Source organism: Pseudonaja textilis, chromosome 4, assembly GCF_049901715.1.
Source record: "Pseudonaja textilis isolate UNSWEBS1 chromosome 4, rPseTex1.2, whole genome shotgun sequence".
Taxonomy (NCBI): domain Eukaryota; kingdom Metazoa; phylum Chordata; class Lepidosauria; order Squamata; family Elapidae; genus Pseudonaja; species Pseudonaja textilis.
Genome location: NC_141993.1, coordinates 4,927,810 through 4,944,201, shown reverse-complemented (window position 1 = coordinate 4,944,201; position 16,392 = coordinate 4,927,810).

Below are 16,392 nucleotides of genomic sequence, written 5' to 3'. Positions count from 1 at the left end.
AAGGAGGAATTTCCTGGCGGCGAGAACAATTTATCAGTGAAACCATTTGCCTCCTGGAGTTGTGGGTGCTCCATCACTGCAGGTTTTCAAAAATAGACCAGATGATCATTTGACTGGGATGGTAAGGTCTCCTGCTTTGAGCAGGGGATTGGACTAGAAGACCTCTGAGGTCCCTTCCAGCTTTAGGATGCTATGTTCTGTTGGTGAGGCAACCATCCAACCAACCAGCTCTATCAAACTCAGTCATTGGCCATATGAATAATTGGACAAAACAAGTGATCATTGTTCATCCAGACAGAGGATAATTTCAGCGTCCTGGCAAAGAAACAACAGCAGTGACTATAGCAAGGCTTATAAAGGTTAAGAGACTGGCTGGAAAATCCATCAGTTGATGAAATATTAAACATCATTCCTATCCGTGTAGCAATTAGTTCCAGAGCTGCACAGGAGGTCCTCCCCTTGAGGCTTGCTTTTCTTTCCACTTGCCTGAAGACATCTCAAGCAGGATCCCCAGGAAAGGTTTCCAGAAAGACACCGTGGGGAAATAAGGGGATATGGAGTGAAAGCAAGGAGGTGGCATTTTCCTAGGGCTGGGCTGATTTAATGCCTTTCTGAGTCTGTTCCTCAAAACAGTCGCATTGAGGAGAGACATTCCCTCAATGCTTTCAAGATAGCGACAGGAAAAGGCAAGTTGTAAAACTTGCAGCATGCAGTAAATTCCTGATTTCCCAGCAGTGGTGCCAATCCCACCAAAGGCCACCTTTTGTTGTTATTACCATCTTTGTTGTTGTCTTCCTTCCCTGACCCTGCTGCTTAATAGAAACAAGTCAAGGTCATAGCCACACAGGGCATCCATTAGGGAGATGAACAAAAGGAATACACACACACACAGAGAGAGAGAGAGAGAGAGAGAGAGTGTTAAAGCAGCTGTGGATAGAATAGATTCTTTAAGAAACAAATGCAAACCTGGGACTTTGCAAGCTAATCTATTCCTTCCCAGGTGGATTCTGGGAAATGCCTACACCCAGGGGTGGGCTTCCAAATATTTAGCAATGGGTTCTCTGCCCAGTTGCTGGGTGGGTGTGGCCATGGTAGTCAGCTCCTGCACCACGGCGGGGAGGGGGAAACTTTTGCTCTTCCTGGGTTCCAGAGGCTTTCCTTGAGCCTCCGGGAAGTTGAAAATGGCCTCCCTGGGCTCTGGCTCTGGAAGCTGGAAATGGGCCCATTTCTGGCCTTCCTGAACTTCCGGGAGGCCCATTTTTCACCCTCTCTGAGCCTCCACGCGTGCCCTGCACTTACCTGCATCCAAAACGGTCCACGTTGGGACTTCTGGGAGAGGAGGGGTGGGCAGGGCGGGGCCAGCCAGCAGTGGGATTTGGTGGTTCTCCAAACTGCACAGAACCTTAGCTAGGGGCTCTCCCCAACCGCTTCCTACACCTATCCAGGCAGTTTTCTTGCCAACTTGCCATGGCTTGCTCTCACTTATGGAGATCTGTGTGGAGTAGTTATAAGAGAGAGAAAAAATCCAAGTTCAGGAAGACTGTTAAGATAGGAATAGAAGTCAATCAGTTTGACACAATAGATCAAAGGATGGACCTTGTGAGGTACATTTAAAATAGAACATTCCATCCAAAACTCCCCCTCCTCTTCAAGAATACCATGTAAGGTCCAAAAAGGCTCATTCAGAACCACAAGGGTTGTTTGATTAGGTCAGTTTAAGACTTGTGTGGACTTCATTCTGGGAGTTGAAGTCCACAAGTCTTATAAAGTTGCCAAGTTTGGAGACTTCTGGATTAGGTTTTTACTGATGTAGTCAATTCATCTCTTCATGGTTTATTTCCTCTTCAACTTGTCTTATCAGGGGTCTTCAGACTTGATAGCTTTAAGTCTTGTGGACTTCGCTTCCCAGAATTCCTCCTCCAGGCATGTTAGCTCAGGAATTCTGGGAGTTGAAGTCCCCAAGTCTTAAACTTGCCAAGTTTGAAGACCCTTGTCTTAGATTATGTGAGAAAGACCAAACATACTGACAGGGTATTTTGTAAGAATAAAGGCTAAACTAAATAGGAGGATGGAATGTGTCAAACCATACTATGTTAGAAGGGATTCAAATATACTGCTCAAAAAAAAAATAAAGGGAACACAAAAATAAGACATCCTAGATCTGAATGAATGAAATATTATTATTAAATACTTTGTTCATTACATAGTTGAATGTGCTGACAACAAAATCACACAAAAATTATCAATGGAAATCAAATTTAGCAACCCATGGAGATCTGGATTTGCAGTTACACTCAAAATTAAAGTGGAAAAAAACACTACAGGCTGATCCAACTTTGATGTAAGGTCCTTAAAACAACTCAAAATGAGGCTCAGTAGTGTGTATGGCCTCCACGTGCCTGTATGACCTCCCTACAACACCTGGGCATGCTCCTGATGAGGTGGCGGATGGTCTCCTGAGGGATCTATGTATTATTATTATTATTATTATTATTATTGTTATTGTTATTGTTATTATTATTATTGAAATTTCCTGACAGTGAGAACAATTAACCAGTGGAATGACTTGTCTCCAGAAGTTGTGGGTCTCTCCCATCAATGGAGGTTTTTAAGATGTGATTGGACAGCCATTTGTCCAGAATGGTATAGGATTTCCTACTTGAACAGGGCTGGACTAGAAGTCTTCTTTTGTTTATTTAGTGCCATCCAGAGGTGGTATTCAGCAGGTTCTGACCGGATCTGGAGAACCGGTAGCGGAAATTTTGAGTAGTTCGGAGAACCGGCCAATCCCACTTCTGACTGGCTCCGCCAACCCCTTCTCTTCTCTGCTTCCCATTGAGTCCCAGATGATTGGCTGGGTCTTCTTTTGTTGCACAGGAGAATGGAGCTGAAAAGCAGGTTAGTGGGGTGGGGAGGGGATGGGGATCTTACAGTATCCTTCCGCTGTCACATCCACCAATCAACACCCACAGAAGCAGTAATAAAAAAATTTGAACCCCACCCCTGGTGCCATCAATGCACCTGGCATTTTTCCAGGTACACACCCAAACAAAAATTAGATTGCAGGCCCCTGAGCATTAGAGTTAATGTGAATTTTCTGTCTTTAGTAACTCTATTAAGAGTTCCTAAAGAGTTGGATGAATAGTAGGAGAAACATCTAACTTTGGGACAAACTTCCAAACATTAACAGTTGTTCAACTGTGGCACCATCTGCTCAGGGAAGTGGAGGCCTTTCCTCCTCTGGAAAAAAGAACCGAAGCAAAGGCAAGACACCATCTGTCATTAACGTTTAAGCTGCAACTTGCATCACAGATCCTACGCTGAGCAGAAGATTAGATTAGTGGCCATTCATGTCCCTTCTGACTTTTTGATTCTACCTTCTGATGGAATGTCGTGCAAGACCTCTGCAGAATGTTCTTTTTTTCCTTAGTGGATAGTTTCTTAGATTACTATAATGTTGCGGTGGGGGTGGGGAACCTCATCAGACCAGTTCTATCCTGCACCAAAAATAACATTCTAGAACCAGATATTTACATAGAATTATTTAGCATTTATTTGACTGGGTTCTGCTTACACAGAAAGCAAAATTGAGGGATGTTTTTGAGGTCCCATGTAGGTTGGCTATGGATGCTGTGATTGTCCTCTTCCTTTCAAAATGCCTTTTCTGTAACAAGTGATTGGTCTCATTCGAGACAACGATGAATCTGCATACAGACAGGAGGTTATACAACTTGCCTCGTGGTGTAACCGGAACAATTTGGAACTGAACACACTCAAAACCGTAGAAATGGTGGTAGACTTTAGCATTATACTACCATACTACCACCTCTTGCAATACTAGACAACACAGTATCAACAGTAGAGACCTTCAAATTTCTAGGTTCTACTAAATCACATCACCTAAAATGGACACCTAACATCAAAAACATCATCAAAAAAGCACAACAAAGAATGTTCTTTCTGTGCCAACTCAGAAAGTTCACACTGCCCAAGGAGCTGCTGATCCAGTTCTACAGAGGAATTATTGAGTCTATCATCTGCACCTCTATAACTATCTGGTTTGGTTCTGCAACCCAACAGGACAGACACAGACTTCAGAGGGTAATTAGGACTGCAGATAAAACAATTACTAACCACCTGCCTTCCATCGAGGACCTGTATACTGCACTAGCCAAAAAGAGGGCTGTGAAAATATTTACAGACCCCTCACATGCCGGACATAAACTGTTTCAACTCCTTCCCTCAAAATGACTCTATAGAGCACTGCACAGCAGAACAACTAGACACAATGACAGTTTTTTCCCCGAAAGCCATCACTCTGCTAAACAAATAATTCCTTCAACACTGTTCAACTATTTACAAACTGTACACTACTATCACTGTTAATCTTCTCACCACTCCTTATCTCCCATCCCCTCCCACTTGACTGTTTCCTAATATGATTTGATTGTTGATTGTACCCTATGACTATTATTAAGTGTTGTACGTTATGATTCTTGATTCTTAACGAATGTACCTTTTCTTTATGTATACTGAGAGTATTTACACCAAGACAAATTCCTTGTGTGTCCAAATCACACTTGGCCAATAAACTATTCTATTCAATTCAGTTCTATGATAGGGAGGTCCTATACCATTTCAGACAAATGGCTGCCCCATTTCTTCTTCAAAACCTCCAGTAATGGAGCACCCACAACTTCCAGAGGAAAGGGGTTCAATTGATTAATTGATTGCACTGTCAAGAAACGTCCCCTTCATTTTAGGTTACATCTCTCCTTAATGATCTTCTACCCATTACTTCTTGTCCTGCCCTCAGGTGCTTTGGAAAATAAGTGGATTTCCTCTTCCTCTTTCCTCTGTGACAGAATCTCTAGTATAAAAGATTTATATCATCTCTAGTCCTTCTCATCATTAGACTAAATATTCCTAGTTCCATCAATTGTTCATCATAAGGTTCATCATATCATATCCAGACTCTTTTATTATCTTTGGTGCTCTTCCTTGCACTCTTTCTAGGGCTGCAACATGTTTTTTGTATTGTGGCGACCAGAATAGAATCAATTCAGAATAGAGAATAACCAGTAGTTGCTTGTATTTTTGTCCTGTTAGCTAAGTTTCTTCTCTCAGTGGGAATGGCTGGACTGCAAACTGCTTAATTCGGGGGCATGCTGCCTTTTGTATGGATCGTGGTATCCGATGCTAAGTATCCAATGCAGCTATGGCATCATTATGACTGAAACGTGATCACGCAAAAAAATTTCCAATTGCTTTCATAAACTTTTTCCTACAGCAGCAAGATCAGGGGATACTGGCAGCTAAAGTCCCCATCATCTTGGAGGGGGGGGGGGGGAATACTATGGAACAAAAAAGAGCTATGCCACATTTGATCTTGGATTGAGATGGGATGGAGATTTCATAAATGAGGGCACAAAAGGGTTAAACCACTATTCTGCAGGTTGTTTCTAATCTGAGTTTTGTTGTAAACCTCCATTAATTCAATGACTTTCAAAACATCTGGGAAAAAAATACTTGCTGTCTCAGATGCCCATCACAATTCAACACAACACAACACAACATAACACAACACAACATAATTGATGTAAAGTTCCCAACTGCTTTTCATATCAGTGATGAATTTGAATTTGTTTACCCAACTAGATTGAAATTATCACAATTCAAGGGGCTGCATAGAGGCTTGCTGAGTTGTGTCTTTACTTGAAGATGTTTATATATGTTCTGAACCAGCTTGGCCTCTAACTGCCTCCTTGGTAGCTAGAAACGTGATGAAATAAGGCTGCCAGAGGCCAATATATAGTGTAAGGGGAAGACAGTTGCTGTAACCAACCTTGTTTCAACTTGCTTTGTACTTCCCACATTGCAAACAGAGTCTATGGAGTATTTCTCTGGGTCTTCATCCTGTTTGTGTTGGAGACACCTTTTAGGGTGCTTCCAGGTTGAAAGGATTGACTGGTGACATCACCATTGCCTGGGGATAGTCGTGTGGACTCCTTCAGGTCCCTGTCAAGGAGTGTGTCAGCATTCCAACTAACCAGCTCCAAACCAATAAACTCCGAGACAGGCATTTCCTCAAAGTTCCATTTTATTTGAGTTGTCATATTGGCACATCTGCGAAAACCCAAATCTGAGAGTTCTGGGTTTTCCCTTCCTAAAAGATAAATCAAAGATCCATCCCCTGCATCCATCAGTCCATCACATCATCCAATCAAATCTTCTTCCCAGCTGGAGACATCCCCCCAGTCACTCGTCTCCAGGTGCAGGGCAACATGTCCTTGACTCTCTGAGAAAGAATGTTGTTGAGTCCGTGGGTTTTCTTGAATAATTCTGACATTAGCCTCTTAATTAATGGGGTGTTATACATTATACCCACCCAACTCTTTCACTTTTTCAATATCTTTAGTCCTATGGGTCCAAATTCCTACTGCTCATGTTCATTCAAGTTCTTGTGAGCAACATATTCATTACATGATAAAGGGAAGTGAAAAATTTAGATTTGGGGTGGTAAAGGATAGATTTTTATCCAGAAAGGCTTTAGTTAATGAATTAGTGGTCCCTTTTTTGTTCATTGTCCACTTCAGGGAAAGCTTCAATACTTAAATGGACTACAGAAATCATTGAACAAGGCAATCTGTGCCTTCATTCTGCAGTGTGACCTACTTGCTAGTTGCTATAGAAATCAGGTGTTTCACTGCTCGGGCCTGTTGAATGACACTTACAAGTTTTTGTTTATAGAACAATGAGAAGGACGGATCAGATTAAAAACCACAGAACCAGTGCAACCAAAAGACAGTGACCATTAATGACGGGGTTGGGACTTTCTTGCCAGCTGATGAATGGATCAAGATGAAAGAAACTCCAATTCTCTCCTTCTGCAATCGCTAAGCTGTTTTGAAAAAAAAATGTGTATTTTTGTCCAAGTGTCAGGGAAACTTCAGTTGAAAATGACTGATCCTAAAATAATTTTCTTCTAAATTTCAATACTGCATGCTCTATGCAAAATATAGAGGCATTCTCTATTCTCTCCCTCTCTCCCTCCCTCTCTCTCTCCCTGCCACCCCACTGTCTCTCCTTATCCATCCATCTCTCTCTCTCTCATCCTATCTCTCTCTCATTCTCTATCTATCTATCTATCTATCTATCTATCTATCTATCTATCTATCTATCTATCTATCTCTTCCTCTCTCCCTCCTTCCCTCCTCTCTCACCACTCTCTCTTTCTCTCCTTATCCATCCATCCATCTCTCTCTTATCTATCTCTCCCTCTCTCTCTATCTCATCCATCTATCCATCCATCTATCATCTATCAATCTAAATATATATAATCTAGGGATGGTGTAAGTCAGGTTTTGGTTATGATAGTCATAATGTCTGCAACTGGTCTGTTGAAAAGCTGTATATAATAGATGGGTTGCATCCAACACAGAAAGGGAATGAGCTACTTAAATTCAGGGGTTTTCTGGAGAAACATTAAAACTGAATAATGGAGACAGAGAGTTAAACTCCCGGGACATTATTTTACCAAGAGTATAAAACTTTACTGGAAAAAAAAACACATTGGCACAGACAAAGCGAAACCAGCTCTGGGTTTCCTGCACAAAAACAAGCAAAAGTCATACAATGTAGTTTTCCTTTAATCCTAAACATAAATATTTTAACAGAGAAAAGAACATTCGGAAAAAATAATGCCCGTATTCCAACGTCTTGTGTCAAGAAACACAAAATAAGATCACAATGAGAAACATTATACATAGCTACCAGAGTGTTTAAGTACTGATTTATGCATGTAAATGACTACATTTAGTGTTCATCAAGCCATTAATGTGCATATCTAAACCACCCCTATGTGGCTTCTGATAAAATGTGGAACTGTTTCTATTAAAAATGTACTCTATAAACCAAAGGGTGCATTTGATAGGTGACAATTATATCTGACCATTGTGGCAAGTTGTCACTCAGAATGAATGAAATAAATGAGCGTAGGCTGGTAGTTCGGAAAGGCTTAACTGGAATCAAAATTAGCTTTAACTGGAATCAAAAACCTTCTTTCCAAATATATAGTGACATTTGTTCATATATCTCCGGTTGCCATGCCTTTTCTGAACAGGTCTCTTGCAGAATTACGCAGAAGCGAGACATGTTTTTAGTAAGCAACATGTCAACTAAAAAGATACTCTTTTGGTCTTTTTAGCTGGCAGAAAAAGGGAGTAGGGGAAAACAGTGCATTCCTTACGTGCCTAGATAATCGCCCTGGCAGCCCAAAGTTGTGGGAGCGCAAGAATACTGGAGAGCATGGTTGATGACTCTTGGCTATGGATGTGTCTCATTGGAGAATATACATCCAGGGGGTGGGAAGAAGACTAAGGTCAAGGGGGAAATGAATGATGTATTTTAGTATCGGCTGCACCCAGCCAACGCCAACATGGCCACTTTTAATAAATCAATTTTATTTTCTCTGAGAGATATGGCTAGAGTCTTTTGATTTGAATGGGGATGGATTTGATGGAGCCCTGACACAGCAATTAGTGGTGGGATGCAAAATTTTTTACTCTCAGTTCTGTGGGCATGGCTTGGTCGACGTGGTGTGGTTTGGTGGGCATGACTTGGTGGGCGTGGCAGGGGAAGGATATACTGCAAAATCCCCCTTCCCTCCCCACCCCACTGACCTGCTTTCCAACTCCGTTCTCCTGTGCAGGGCAACCAAAGAAGACCCAGCTGATCAGCTGGGACTCAATGGGAGGCAGAGAATAGATGGGGTTGGTGGGGCCAGTCAGAGGTGGAATTTGCCAGTTCTCCAAACTACTCAAAATTTCTGCTACCGGTTCTGCGGAACTGGTCAGAACCAGCTGAATGCCATCTCTGAAGCAACTCTTCCTTAATAGTGATGGTCGCTAAAAAAAACCCTGTTAGCTTCAAAGGTTCAGGTTGCCATAATTAAAATAGGAACGTGCTTGTCAAAATTCTGCAGATAGAAAGGCACCAGTGATAGGGACCATAATGAATGTACACTAGTAAATGCAATCAGCTCATTTAGCTGGGACTTGCTAGAAGACACATGTTCTCAGGAGTGCATTGTGTGGAGTTAATTAAGGTCAATAATGGCTCACAGGTAAATAGAAGAGACTTCAATTAATGTGGGAAGCTTCTGAATCCAGCGTAGTGGAAAGGTACCAGAGAATGGAGAATTGAGGTCTTTGTTCCCTTGCTTTAAGTTAAATAGCATTGTTCAGCTTGTTGTCATTTAAGAAAAATTGTCAGGTGCAAAGAATCAAGATTGTAGGTTAAGTTCCTGTTAAGAAGTTTTATTGCTCAAGCTGATGCACAAGAATCTAGTCAACTCATGGTCAGCACAAAATTGGCACTAGGTAAGAGTCAACAGAATTTAAGGAAAGGCTGGACTTGGAGCACTTGTGATAATGTAAGGATTCTATGCTGAGTCCTCATTTGACTCTACCCCTCCCCCCAAGGCTCTGCCTGTTTTTCTCTTAGAAAAGTAGTCCATTTATTTATACACAGCCTCCCAGCTGGTAAGAGTCCTAAATTAAACTAGACCATGCTGCCTTCTAACCACTTGGTAAGGCCACACTCTTGAAATAATGCATCCAGTTTTGGTTACCATGATACAAAAAAGATATTAAGATTCCAGAAAGAGTGTAGAGAACAGCAGTAAAGAGTATTAGGGGCCTGGAGGCTAAAACGTAGGATGAACGATTCAGTACACTAGGTGCATCTAGTCTAATGAAGAGAAGGACTGAGGTTGATATTATAGTTGTGTTCCAATATCTCAGGGGCAGCTACAAAGAAGAGGAGATTGACTCCAAAACACCTGAGGAGTCAAGGATAATGGAGTCGAGGACAAGGAGTCATGGATAAAAGCTTATCAAAAAGAGATCCAACCTAGAATTAAGAAGTAATTTTCTGAATTTGAGAACAATTAATCAGTAGAACAGCTTGCTGATTCCAGAACTCCAGAACCCACCCATAGCTTTTGCCATTATTTAACCTTTCCTTTCCTTTCCTTTCCTTTCCTTTCCTTTCCTTTCCTTTCCTTTCCTTTCCTTTCCTTTCCTTTCTTTTCCTTTCCTTCTATGGCCAGTATGATGGCTTTGTGATGAGTTAGACTTCAACTCAATGCAATTGTTTGTTATGATAGTGGAAACCGAAGTTGGAAGAAGCTTCTCCTATGGCAATTAACTTAATGTAAATCCATTTAAAAAAAATCACAAATAGCTTGCCAATTTGTCTATATATACATTGTCCTTCTGGCCCAATATTTTTTTGGAACACAGTAAGTATAAGTAATGTTAAATTTTAAGCTGCCTAAAATCCATGTTTACCAACGGTAGGTGGTAGATAAGTTCCAAAATATTAAAAGGAAGGTGGGACCCAGAGAAATTAAGAAGGAAATTTCCATTTACTTTGTTGTCTACTCTACAATAATGCAATTTTATAGATCATGCCAGATTGCAGAATACATTATGACTAAAGGGTTTGCCAGAATGTGTGATTATTCTTCTGATGCATTTTTGCAATGTACAAGAAGCTGGTCTAAGAACTATGCTTAAGAGAAACAGGGCAATTCATAATGAGAATCAACAAAATTAGACAAGGATGCAAATTGTCCCTTCATCCATGTAACTAACATACAGCAAATGCGTTATATGTCTGACAGGCATCTAGAATAAAAGCTGGAGGTAAATGCATTTAATGCTTTTTGATATGTACACAGTCTCACTTCATTAGCTGCAAGTGAAAAAGAAACAGAAGGGCTAATTAGACAACAAAAAAGGGGGAAATCTGGGTTGATGTTAAACACGAAGAAACAACTACTCCCCCAAGGTGACAAGAAGGAAACAGAAGCGGATTTATTTTGGGCATCTGATGTGGTGGGTAATGGATCGGGGGGGGAAAAAATCCAAAACTATGCTTGGCAAGGTTGAGAGAATTAGAAGAAGGGGAAGATGATGATTGAGGTGGATGGACAGGTTCAGAATAACAGAATGTTGGGACGGACCTTGAGGTCTTCTAATCCAGCCCCCTGCTCTATACTATTCTAGACAAATGGTTGTCCAACATCTCTTCTTAAAAACTTTCAGTGTTGGAGCATTTACAACTTCTGGAGGCAAGTTGTTCCACTGATTCATTGTTCTCACTGTCAGGAAATTTCTCCTTAGTTCCAGGTTGCTTCTCTCCTTGGTTAGTTTCCATCCATTGTTCCTTGTCCGGCCTTCAGGTGCTTTGGAGAATAGCTTGACTCCCTCTTCTCTGGGGCAGCCCCTGAGATATTGGAACGCTGCTATCATGTCATCCCAAGCCCTTCTTTTCATTAAACTACACATACCCAATTCCTGTAACCATTCTTCATCTGTTTTAGCCTCCAGTCCCCTAATCAGTCTCTGGTTTCAATTATAAATTCACTTTTAAAATCTTCTGAAACAAAATACCCACTTGATCCCAAAAATTTTCTTTCACTTTCTTGCATGTCCTCCAAAGATGAAAAGCAGTGCCCTCAGTTTGATTACATTTCCAGGAAACATTTGAAATTCTCTTGTACATTTTTCAGAGTTTCATGTACTGGTAATACATCATTTTATAAAAAGGATGATTTTTTTTTAAAAAAGCCAATGAAGGGCACACCAAGAGAGCCTTCATTAAGATCCCGAGAAGTGATATTACCACTTTATAACGCCTTGGTAAGACCACACTTGGAACACTGTATACTACTCTGGTCATCATGATACCAAAATAAATAAATAAATAAATGTTGAGACTCTAGAAAGATTGCAGAGAAGAGCAACAAAGATGATTAGGGAGCTGGAGGCCTAAGTGTATGATGAATGATTTGGGGAATTAGGTATGTTTACTCTAACAAAGAACAAAAAAAGTGCCATGATAGCAGTGTTCCAATATCTCAGGGCTGCCCCAAAGAAAGGAGGGGGTGTCAACCTATTCTCCAAAGCAGGGGTCGCCAACTTTTTGGACCTCAGGGACCATCAAACTCATAATTTTAAATCCCGTGGACCACTAATATGAATTTTGACTGATGGTGGCTTGCTGCTGTTGGTGGGAAAGTCGGTCCCCTATTCCAGAGCTGCAGTAGTCACAGGACTGGCCCTTTGGTCATCCCAGAGCAGCTGCTCCTCCACCCAGGTGAACCAACCTGCCATGGACTGGAGGAGCTGCTCTGGGATGACCAAAGGGCCAGTCCTGTGACTACTGCAGCTCTGGAATAGGGGACCGACTTTCCCACCAACATCAGCAAGCCACCCCAGGGCGGATTTCCCTTCCCTGCCATTGGTCTTACCTTCCAGTTCCAGCTCACGTGGCTCTACTCAAAGTAAGGTTTGTGCTCGGCCAAAGGGTGGGGGTCAATGGGTGGGCCGGCCATGTGGGCGTAGCAGCCTTGTGTTCCTGCGCAGCCTGGATTAATTGCTTTGGGTGGGGGGGGGACATTTCTCTGCAGACCACCAAAATTTTCTTGAGGACCACCAGTGGTCCCCGGCCCACCAGTGGCAACTACTGCTCCAAAGCACCTGAAGGCAGGACAAGAAGCAACGGATGGAAACTCATCAAGGAGCGAAGCAACTTTGAACTAAGGAGGAATTTCCTGACAATTAGAACAATTAATCAGTGAAACAATTTGCCTCCAGAAGTTATACTCTATCACTGGAGGTTGTCCAGAATGGTATAGGGCAGTGATGGCGAACCTTTTAGGCTCTGAGTGCCCAAACTGAAATGCATGCACATTCTGGAGTGCCAGAAACCCAAAGACCAGCTGGCCAGCGCGCATGTGTTTCAGTTTCTACTTATATCTGTTATCAAAAGCATGCTTGACAAAATGAATAAATAAAATAAAAACAAGGTATTTCTGCATTCACTTCAGCACAAGTCCCTCTCTGTCTACTTTTATTGAAATACACAGTGTCCTGTGGAGGGAATAAAAAGGACAACGTAATGGAGCATTGTGGGAAAAAAACAAAATGGCTCCGCTTCTCCCACTGCGCTCTAAGCCCATCAACTCCATCCACCCCTCTCTGTGGGCACATCCAGGGAATCAGGAAATAGTTTGTTCCAGGCTCTGGTGGACCTGGAGGCCACACGTTGGCTGAAGCTCTCCCCCAAAAAGGAGAAGTAGCACATGTGACCCATCAATAAATAAACAGGGAGCCTGTAATTCCCTTTAATTGCAAGCTGTTTTCTCTGAAAAGCAGTAGGGAACTTCGGGGTTTGGCGCTAACGAACAGATGGCAACCTTGGAGAGGCTCACAAGTTTTGAGCAATCCGTTCTCCTCCTCCAGAGAGGGAATCACGTGCTGTTTTCGATTCCCCTGACCTCCCTTTAAGACACAAAGATTTTGCGTAGATCTGTCCCTTGCAAAATGAAGCATCTGTGGAGTCTCAGGATTCCGCCACAAGGAAGCCACTCAAGGACAGATGGACAGGCTGACTTGAAAAGGATGCGCAGAGAGTCGGGGGAAGGAGAGAGGGGGGGAGAGAGGGAGAGAGACAGAGATTGCTCGAATGGTGGGAAAAGGAGGGGCTCCCCGCTTGGGAACGTGGCCAGATTGCTGCCCTGCAAATCTCATTTGGTGTGATGGATGGAAAGCAAACTGCTCTGACAGGCTGAGGGCAGCCGGTGTTAATGGATGCTCCTTTAGTCTTTCAGACAGGTGGAGTCTTCCAGGTCAGCTCAGCTCAGATTGCTCTTCGCTCTCACTGTTCTCAACTTCTTAAAAAAAACCCTTCTGCCTGATTAGAAGAGAAACGTACATCTGGCCGGGGAAATGTTTTGTGGGCAATTCATTAACATCTTTTCCAAGTTTTTCCTTTGCTGCATGTTTCACCAGAGCTAGAAATAAGGAAGGATTTCCTGACTGGGAGAACGATCAACTGATGGTACAGAAGTTGCCTTCAGCAGTTGTGGGAGCTTCATCACTGGAGGCTTCCAAGAAGAGACTGGACTGCCCTCAGTCAGAAATGGTATAGGGCTTGCTGTTTGAGTGGGAAGTTGGACTAGATGACTTACAGGGTCCCTTCCAACTCTGTTATTCTATTCTATTCTATTCTATTCTATTCTATTCTATTCTATTCTATTCTATTCTATTCTATTCTATTTTATTCTATTCTATTCTATTCTATTCTATTCTATTCTATTCTATTCTATTCTATTCTACCCTGCCCTGCCCTGCCCTGCCCTACCCTACCCTACCCTACCCTACCCTACCCTACTCTACTCTACTCTACTCTACTCTACTCTACTCTACTCTACTCTATACTCTCTCACACACACGTCATTCTATATCCATCCATCCATGGAAGATAACAAAATTAGAAAATAACAGAGTTGGAAGGGACCCTTGGAGGTCTTTTAGTCCAACCTCTTGCCCAAGCAGGACACCCTACACCATTTCAGACAAATGGTTGTCCAGTCTCTTCTTAAAAGCCTCCAGTGATGGAGCACCTACAACTTCTGAAGGCAAAGCTGTTCCACTAGTTAATTGTCCTCACTGTGAGGAAGTTTCTCCTTGGTTTCTTGCTTTTCTCCTTGATTAGTTTCCATCTGATGCTTCTTCTTCTGTCTTCAGTGGCTTTGGAAAAGAAGTTGACCCTCCTTCTCTTCTTTGTGGCAGCCTTTCAAATATCGGAAGACTGTTAGTTCTACTCTTCATTAGACTAGACATACCCAACTCCTGCAACGGTTCATCATATGTTTTAGCTTCCAGACCCCCTAATCATCTTTGTTGGTCTTCTCTGCAGTCTTTCTAGAGTCTCAGCATCTTTTTGGTAAAAACTGATGCAAATTAATATAAAGTTAAAAAGAAAGAAAGAAAGAAATCAAAAGTCAAAAGTGCAAGATAGGAAAAAAGTAAACCAAAATTATTAAAGAAGGAAAAAGAGATACCTCCCTGATCATAAAAACCATAAATCATGTTCACTTTTTTCTATTTTATACCAAGAGTTTATAAGGGATTTCCACTCAGCAATAAATCTAGATATTGCCTTTTTTTTCCTGATCAAAGAAACCAGCTAAGCCATCTCAGTGAGTTCCATCATCTTCACCAGCCATTCCTCCATTGTGTATAATGCAACTCTTTCTATCTTTCTACATACAATAATTTTGGGGAGCTCTAATCCTCCTCTTTCCTTTGCATCTTGTAAAATTATACATTTCACCTGTGGTTCCACCCCCCTTCCCTGCTACATAAATTTAGACGTATCCTTCTGTCAATCTTTTTTAAAATGTATCCGTTTTCAAACAAAAACCTCACTCTGGATGAGCCATTCCACTTCGGTCACAGAAATTCTGCCCCACAGTGACAGTTGTAATTTCTCCCATCATAAGATATATTTTTAACTTCACTCCGGGTCTTAACATAGTTATTTTGGAATAACATATAATTCATATTTGTCACAGTGATACCCAGGTATTTTACCTTTATCTCAATTTCAGAACCAGTTTAACTCCTCAGGTCTGTTTCATTTACTTTCATATTTTCGTTCACATCCTCATCTTCTGTTTAATTCTGAGAAAACAGGATGCCTGGGCTTTCAAAGTTCCCCTCTCTGTCTCCAGTTAGTTTATTTATTTACTAGCTCGATACCCATGTGCTTCACTACAAAACTATGTGGCCGGGCTTAATTTTTTGGGAGGAAAATAAAGGGGGGGTGGAATTTGCCTCTGCCTATCAGCAGCCATTGATATTCACCTGGCTAGGTTCTTGTCAGTGTGTGAGAGAGTTGAGGACTGTGTGGAAACTGAAACAGTATTTAGCAATAGCACTTAGACTTATATACCGCTTCACAGTCCTTTTTACAGCCCTCTCTAAGCGGTTTACAGAGTCAGCATATTGTCCCCAGCAATTGGGGTCCTCATTTTATTCACCTCAGAAGGATGGAAGGCTGAGTCAACCTGGAACCTGGTGAGATTTGATCTTCCCAATGGCAGGCAGCTTGTTGTGGCAGAAGTAGCTTACAGTACTATACTTTAACCACTGCGCCACCGAGGCTCTCTTGTGTGAGCAAGAAGGGGACAGCAAGGAGCCTGAGTGTGGCTTAGCTCAACTGTTCTGTACTAAAACTGCTGGGTGCTGTGAAACTAAGCCTGAAACTGAAACTCCTCTCCTCTGCTTGTGTTTTGCATTTGGAAGAGATTTCTTTCCAGGTGGGGAGGGGGAGTAAAACTCCTTAGCATCAGAGCATGTTAACAATAATAATATAGGAAATACTCTAAATGCTCTGATGGTTATTTCTTTCTTTTTTTAAAAAATAAATTTTATTGATTTTACAATTAAAACAAATCAACAACACATACATAAATGAAAGAGAAAAAGAAGAAAGGGAGAAGAAAATAGAAAGAAAAAAATAGAAAACAATTAA